The sequence below is a fragment of the Calonectris borealis genome, chromosome 8 (genome assembly GCF_964195595.1).
Source record: "Calonectris borealis chromosome 8, bCalBor7.hap1.2, whole genome shotgun sequence".
NCBI lineage: Eukaryota > Metazoa > Chordata > Aves > Procellariiformes > Procellariidae > Calonectris > Calonectris borealis.
This window is the reverse complement of record NC_134319.1, coordinates 17,292,066-17,300,346: the sequence shown is the minus strand read 5'-3', so window position 1 is coordinate 17,300,346 and position 8,281 is coordinate 17,292,066.

Here is an 8,281-nt window from a genome sequence, read left to right as displayed (position 1 = left end):
AAACACATCAGCGTAAGGCCCCATTGGAATTGCAGACACCATGAAGGAGCTTTCTGCAGCTGTTCTATGGAAACCTTCTCTTCTGATATGAGTATCATTTTTAATAGCTGAGGGTCTTGATGGGTTCATCTTGATTTTACCTCAAGCTTTAAAAAATGCTCGTTAATTATATGCATATTCTTCTAGTATGCATGTGGCCTGAACTTCACCTCATTTATATGGTTTTAAATCTGAAAAATCCATTAACCTCAATTAAGTACAATAATTTCTAGTGCAATAGCTATTTCTTTACAGTTTCAAGAGTGCTAATTACTAACAAAGCTAATATGAAATTGAAGTAACTGTCACTTGTTATAAAATAATTACAGGAGAGTTTAATGTACTAAAACGTCAACAATTCTTAATTTAAGATGACTGATTATAGTACTCTAGTTGATAAACCTGCAGTTATTCTTTTCACAGGCAAAACACAAATCCTGTCTATCTGTAGTACACAGATACTGCTCTATTATAGCTGTTTACAGTCTACTTTAAATATTCTTCTGGGGAATACAGACTTTTCTTGTGTGGTGGAAACAACCACACACAGTGTTTGAAAAGTGTTCAAAACTGAATACCTCTTAGCTGGGCTGTCATTGCTCTAGTGCCTACTCTTAGTATTTGTGAAGGGACTTGATGTATACAAGTGCTGGAATAAACAGCTGTATAATTTTCTCTGCCTTACTTTACTGTACCGTTTTCTATATGACCTGGTAAAGACATAGCATGACTCCATGGTGTTGCAGTTTGTGGCGCGATAGTTCTGTTAGCTTGGATGTAAACTTTCAGGCTGTATCTGCCATTCTCAGGGAGAGCAAACAAGTACTTGGAATAGATCCCGTCATTCTTAACAATGCCAGAACCTAGCTATAAAAATGGCATAAATTAGCATAAAACAAAAATGGTTGTATGTATTTATGCTTTCTAGATTCATTTATCTAGAATACAAGAATAACAGGAAAAGTCTTGCAGTCTCTGATAGGCAATCTGTGCAGCTCCTCTGGTTTTGACGGTATGTTAAAACTGTTTGAGAAGACTGCAGTCTGAAGTTAAGATGCCTTTTTATACTGTGTTTTAACTCAAGGAAATGCTAATTTCCTAGCAAAATCATCTATTATTTCATTATAAAGCTAAAGAATAGATTATTTTCAAAATCTGTACGGTTTCCCATGTGCTTCTGTAGTTGCACATTCGACTCTGCAGATTGGGTGCTTCTCTGTTCTGATTATGCTCATGACAAAATTCAGCCACCTACAATGATAAACAAATAGACAAAAATCAGAATTAAGCAACAAAGAAGAGTGACAAATAAAAATAGAGATGGAAATAAATCTTCACTGCTGATTTATATGGTTGAGACATCAGCTGATGGTAAACTTCATTTTACATTAATAACAGTATGCATTACAGTTGATTTACTTACATAAAAGTTGAAATAAATGTTACATTTCAAAAAGGAGGATATAGCAAATTCTATAACAGTATGTTTCATTGAAAGAAATCTGTTCTTATATGTTTGTACTTACAGATGATAAACTTTGCGTATACATTATTGACGATTCTGCGTTTGATTTCTTTCAGGAATAAATGCACATCCTTCCTTAAAAAGCCATGTTAGCTTATTAACAACACAATTACCTTCAGTGCAGGAATTTTTTTTTCACAGATATAGATGCCAGTAAGATCAGAGAAACACGTAAGGATAAAACAGAATGCACTTCCACTTAAAAACCCTATCTAAATATAGTGCTGACATTAATGCTGCTCGGAGAATAGTCTGTACTCTGCCCACGTAAAACAGTTATCCTTGTAAAAAGATATGAATATACATTGAGAAGTGACACTAAGAATAATCATTGATTTGTTTGCTTCTCCATCACTTCAGTCTATTGCCTGAGTAAAAATATTACAGTTACAGATTTAAAGTTTACAATTGCAGAAGTAGTCTTATTAACTCAGTAGTTACCACTTCTAAATATTGCTGTACCCTGGAAAATGCCTGTTAAATGGCTTCCTGATTATGTACAGGCACTCGGTCAGTGAGTTGCAGGTCAAATACACTGTATTAAAACTTTGTTTCTTGAGGTCCATTGGCCGTATGGACAGAGAGGAAAAACAGATAGTGAGCCAGGCACTCCTGCAGTGGTGAGAGCATGGGGGGAAGTTGTGCAGAGGTAGCAAAGATTTAAAAAAATGAGTTTGAAGCAAGAGAGACCCAGAAGCTTAATAGGAAAGCCCCAAAGTTGCAGTGTACTCCAAGAAGAGAGAGGTGAGATGAGAAGGAAAAGCTTAGATAGACAAACACCGTGAGGAGGGGGAAGGAGGATTTCTGCACACGCACCATTTCCTCTCCAGTGGCAGGGCACAGAAATGATTAAGTCTCCAGCGTCAGTTCAGAAAAAACAAGTGCCAACATCATTGCCAATCCATCAACCACAGAAATGTGTAAAGATGAATGCAGAGAAAATCACATGATCTATTCATAAAGTAGGAAAGATATTTAATGAGGGATAAAATAAAAACTAAAAGAAAAAGGGGTACCTCAAAAGTTTATAGAAAAAGACCAGTCAGGTTTCTTCTAAAGCCCACCACAAAGGGCTTGTAGAAGGAGGAAAATGCTGAATTACCTTGTAACTTTAACCTGATTCTGCCCCGTTGCATAGAAATGCCTGTCACTGTCATATTCATCAAACACCCCCATCGAAGTTGGGCCCACTCATGAACAAAGACTCTGCCTGCAGGGCGAACACAAGGGCAAATGCATGGTAACTGTAGTCAGCCATTATACCACTGTATGCAAAATTAGTCAGCAAAATCATATGGTGGACTTTCTAAACAGCAACTTTCCAGCAACACTCGACCTTAGGCAGTTTTAATATCAAGTAATTCACTTTTGTGGCTAAGTGTGACTAACTTCAAATAACACCATTTGAAGGTCTTACCTTTTATGTCTTTTAAAACTGGCTTCTTTCACCATTATGTGTTTGAACTTGAATTCTGTCTCTAGAAATGTATGATAAAATAGCGATGCTTTTTAATATACACTTACATGAGAGTAAACCATGCATCAAATTGTAATTTAATATTTGACATTGTAAGTGGAACTAACCTCAATAAACCAGTGCTTCATTTTCCATTAGACACACTAATGGGATTAGGAACAATTTTTATACATTTAACACAGATTTTGCACAACAGTACATGCTACTGAGACGTGTGGGAAACATACAGGAAAGGGTTAAACAACATATGCTCTGTATTCTTCAGCCTTTTGTTGTTGACAACTGAGGGCAAACCAGAAAAGTAAAATGGTTTAGGGAATTTACCCTGTGAGCCTTAGATGTCTATCAAATAATTGTTTACTAGAAAGTTAGGTGTGAAATTGATACATTTTCCCATTTTTCCACCTGCTTCATGTTGTAGGGTGTACAGGTCATCACCATGTTTCCAGGAAGGAGCTGCTACTATGTATGTAGTGAACAGCAGGCGTCCGAAGGAGGGAGGAAGAGGAGGGAGTGAGCTGGCACTTGCAAATCAGAGGACTTGGTAGGGAGCATCTACCTCTGCTTCAGATAGACTGGAAGGCAAACCTTGGACATGTCTCTGTTATCCTTTGCTCAGCCTCCGACAGCTACATGTGAAAAGTGGCATGTAGAGAAGCAAGGCTAACTAGCCAGCTCTTACGAACTAGTCCCTCCTTCTTTTTCTGCCTCTGCAGCAACAAGCTGCCTTTGTTCTCCTTGGATTTCTTGCCAGGCCTTCCCTCATGACTCTGAAACTCCACCTAGACAAGTATTACTGCTGTCTTCAGCACAATTGCCAGCCAGGAGTTATTAGAGGGGTGATGGGTTAAGAAAGCAAGGAGCTGGGGGGGGAAGAAAAACACTGGAACTCATAAGCAAATGTTTCTGACTTGTAATGAATGTAAAACCAAGTGGAGAAATGAAACTGAGCATCAACAAGGATTTTCAGACCAGACAGGCTATTCAGACCAAGGCTATTCAGACCAGTCACAGACCAGGTTTCTAAATGATTAAACAGCTTGCAAGGACTCCATTTATGGGTTATCGTAGATTTAGCCTGGAGCTTCTTACAGTCTAGCACTGTCGTCGTTAATTTATAACCAACAGGATGGTGCAGCTGTTATTACTGATGTTGTTACTGATGATTATTACTTACGTATTTACTAATGGTGCTTCATAGATCATGATTTTGCCGGTTCTTAAGGGTATTCTCATATGAATACTTTTTCACATCACTTTTTAAAATTTAAGGTACATTGGGTGCACTAATAAATGTGTTTAAAACAATGTATTACGCACTATTCCCTGCAACAGGCTTTGAGCCGTACCTTTTCACATTTTGATTTCTCATCAACGATAACCAGAAGTGCCAAAACCAAATCCTGCCTGTGAGCGCGAAGGATGCCCGAGCGGAGCTGGTGCGGGGTGCGGAGGGCTGGAGGCGCACACGTGGGAAGGCAAGGCGGGCGCCTGCCCGGCTCCCTCCTCCCCGGCTGGCTCTGCCCCAGGAGCAGCCCCCAACTGGGCAGCGATCCACAGCTCCCTCCCAGCTTCCCAACACAGGATGAGTCAGGGCCTTTCTGGCCCATCTCTCTCCTGAATAGCCATCCCCAGCCAAGTGCTGCCAAAATCCCGAGAGCCGGAGCCCACCAGTGCCCCATGTGGGGCTGGCCTCTGCAAAGGCATGGCCAGGCTGCGCTAACCGTGGGGAAGCGAGGTCAGCCCTCCCACCATGGAAAAGCTGGAGTTTTTAGCCATAGGGACTCCCACAGACAGTGCCCAGGAATGGGGTACCCACAGGCTACTGGGGCTTAAGCAGAGGTTTGGTAAATCGAAGAGCACCCTCCCTGAGCAGCACCATGAACACCCAGCTGGGGATGGGATCCCTGCTATTACACGGGGAGAATGGCTTGACATTTGTTATGGTGTGTTACATCCACCCAGGCTTCCGCTCACAGTTCCAGCTGGCCACATTAAGCACTTCCAAGGAACTTCCCATTTTCCTGTAGGTATTGTTTGTCTCCCGCTAACCGCAGCCCGGCTGTCCGCTCCACCCATGCACAAAAGGGTCTCTGCCTCTGCTCCCTGCAAGGCAGAATTTCCAGGGCTAGTTGTTAATGGGCTGTCACCGATAAGAAAGAGAATTTGATCCGATAAAGAATCAGGCCTTCCAAAAGTCTGTCTAAAATTGAAGTTGTATGTTTGAGTGTGCCCCTTTCTTTTGGAAAGGAATTTCTGTAATTAAACTATATTTACGCAAATTAAGCTACCTTAATCATGAAAATACAATGCGCTCTCAGTTGTTTCTACCCTTTTGCTTGGAAATCCACTCTGTAATGTGTCCCCTTGCTCTTTCTTCCACCCTTAAGGTCTCTGTCCCATTTCCCAAGTCTTGAACAGACTCCTGCCCTAGTTCTGGGACCTCACCCTGCTCTCTGGCCATTTTGCAGTGTAAGGAAGGGTCTGTAGCAATTTAGGAACTGGAGCAAGCAGTTTCGCAGGAGATGCACATGCTAAGGAAGGGGAACAGGGCTCACACTCACCCCCTGGGTTGCACTGCGCAGGGAGAAAGTCTAAATTGAGGAGTGAATGCAAGTGGATTTAAGGACTGCTTAGTGAAAGAGAAATAAATTAAAGCTATTTTTGCCTCCTTTGAAGATCTAAAAAGTCTCCTGCAAACAGCTGAGATGTCTGACTGAGCTGGAAGTGACTCACACGGAAATGAGGAGTGGCACCAGTACAGTTGGATTTATGGTGAACAATAAGCACTGGGAACTCTGATCCAGTTCTGCATCACCATAGCTGCTATAACCTGCATCTGGGGTAAGGTCCTTGGCGAAAACCTAAGACGACCAACATTGAATCTGCAGTCACCAAATGAAGGACGCCCAGCCCTGCTGCCTGTGTAAAATGCTGTTCAGGAGAAAGCCCTCCCTGCTACTTCCCTGTACCTTGGAATTGCCTTATATTTCTTCCATGCCTTAAGTGGGTGCAGAAACACCCGCTGCTGCTCTTTGAGCAGTGAAGATGACCTACTGCTCCTGCTAAGTCGTCCGTGCAGAGATGAGGCTTCTTGAGTGGGTGACTGTCTGTGGGGAACTCAATAGCACCACAGCACCGTAACTCCACGGGGCAGCTCGCCCCAGTGCCTGCTGCCCCCATGCGCTGCAGAGTGAAGGACTTTCCTGTCTACCTGCTTGAGAAGCTGGCACGCCGCAACTCGGAGTGAGAGATGCTGAGAAACAGGCCGGGGAAGTAGCAAAACCCACCATACCTATTTTACGGGAGTGCCTGGGAAGAAATGTTGTCATCGCTCCGTCTCTGCCGGATATATATTTCTGTGTAAGGCAGTGAGCGTCTAAGGATTGCTGGGAGAAAGAAATTCTGGTCAGTATTCAGTGGTGCATAAAAGGATGGGGAAGGAACAGCGTATAAACAGGGTTGCAGCAAATCTGCTGCTTTTGTGAGACTTTTGTGATAGCAGGCTATTGCCAAAATTAAACGATGAACAAAGAAAAGCATTGGAGTCTTGAATTTCTGACACAAAGATGAAAGGTTCAGTTAGACCTTTAGAGCAGATAAAGTCATGAGCCGTGACACTCAGCAGAGTCCCCGTGGTATCTAAAGAGGCCTCTCTCCAGCACACCTCTTTTAGTAAGGCTTGTAATGATGTCATCGTGGAACTGTGTGTCATATTTCCTTTAATTATTTTCTACTCTGTTGATTGTGCCACGATCATTAAAATGCGGTTTTGCGGACTGAAACTTGTAATTCATTCTTTGTTTATGAGGTACAGAGTGCAGCGCTAATTATCATACTAATTAGCACTCACTGATGGATAGTGGTTGCTTTATTATATAAGCAATCACCACATTTTTAGGTAACTGCAACAATTTATTGCTTTCTCTTAAAAAATCGTCATCTTTTAAAAACAAGTCAATCATATAGCAAGTTCTGGGAAGCTGAAATTACGAGTTCTGTCTGAGCTGACTATGAGACACCAAAGCCACAGGTCATAAACTGTGGTGCCGAAGCAAAGGTCTGACAGAGATGGTTAATTCATAATTCAAGGCTATGGGTCCTAAAGAGAACAAAACATTATGCCTTTTGCACTTGTAAAGACAAAATCTCCCTTGTAATTCAGGTTCAAACAGGCACTCACTACAGAATGGATAATGGAGAGATTTCATCTCTACTAGAATTAAAAAGGTTGAAATTTAACCTTTGATTTTTACTTTTATTACAGTGCACACACGGCTAGATAATATTCTCCGAAGAGTGTATAAAGGGAATAACTGCTCTGCCTTCTGAAATTCCATTGCCAGCAGGAGAAGAAAATACAAACACACTGGCATGCTTACAAATGATGCCAAATGATATGTTTTATATTGATTTTGATTATTTCTCCCGATGCCAAGATTTTTTTTAAAATGTAAGTTGCCAACACTGATCTTTACTTAGCATATTAAAAAGTGATATTTCTATCAGTATGCTTTTTTCTAAACAAAATTAATCATTGTGTATAATCATATGTATCTATGTAGGTATGTATCTATGTACGTATCTGTATGTACATATGTATCTATACATATGATCATATTCATATCACATGATCATTATGTTTTGCACACTTCATTATCTGAAGGTGATCTTTCCGTACATCTATTGCGATGTCTTGGACATTCTATAAAGTGCCACCTCAAGTGTCGTTACTGCTTTCTCTTGTGATGTGATGCAAGAGTAATTGGTTTATTTTTCATCAGAACGTGTTTATTTAAAAATATGTGGCTATTCTACAACGTTTGACAATGTGCAGGCAAAAAAGCTTCACATACAGTCGGGTTACATGAATGCTTATTGTTTAACCTCCGAAAAGATATATTAATGGAAACACACAGAAAGAAAACAAATAGAGGATCCAAAGCTCCCCGGAGCTCTCCAAGTTTCTTGTCCATCTTGCTCTGAAAATAACCTCCCGGGTGCGCACGACCACCCCGTCTGCACCCCGTCTACCCCGTCACGGCTGGTAACATGCAGCCCCTTCTTGAACCGCCTCTGAACCCTTCCCGCCTGAACCTCTTCCCTTCGGCGAAGGGGGCGATGCTGCTTCTCCAGGCCCGCGGAGCTGCCCGGCCCAGGCTGCGCTGCAGAGGCCGCACCGGCGCGCACAGCTGCCTCCCATGCCCCCGTCTCCCCGGGCCGCCGCGGGCCGCACCGGT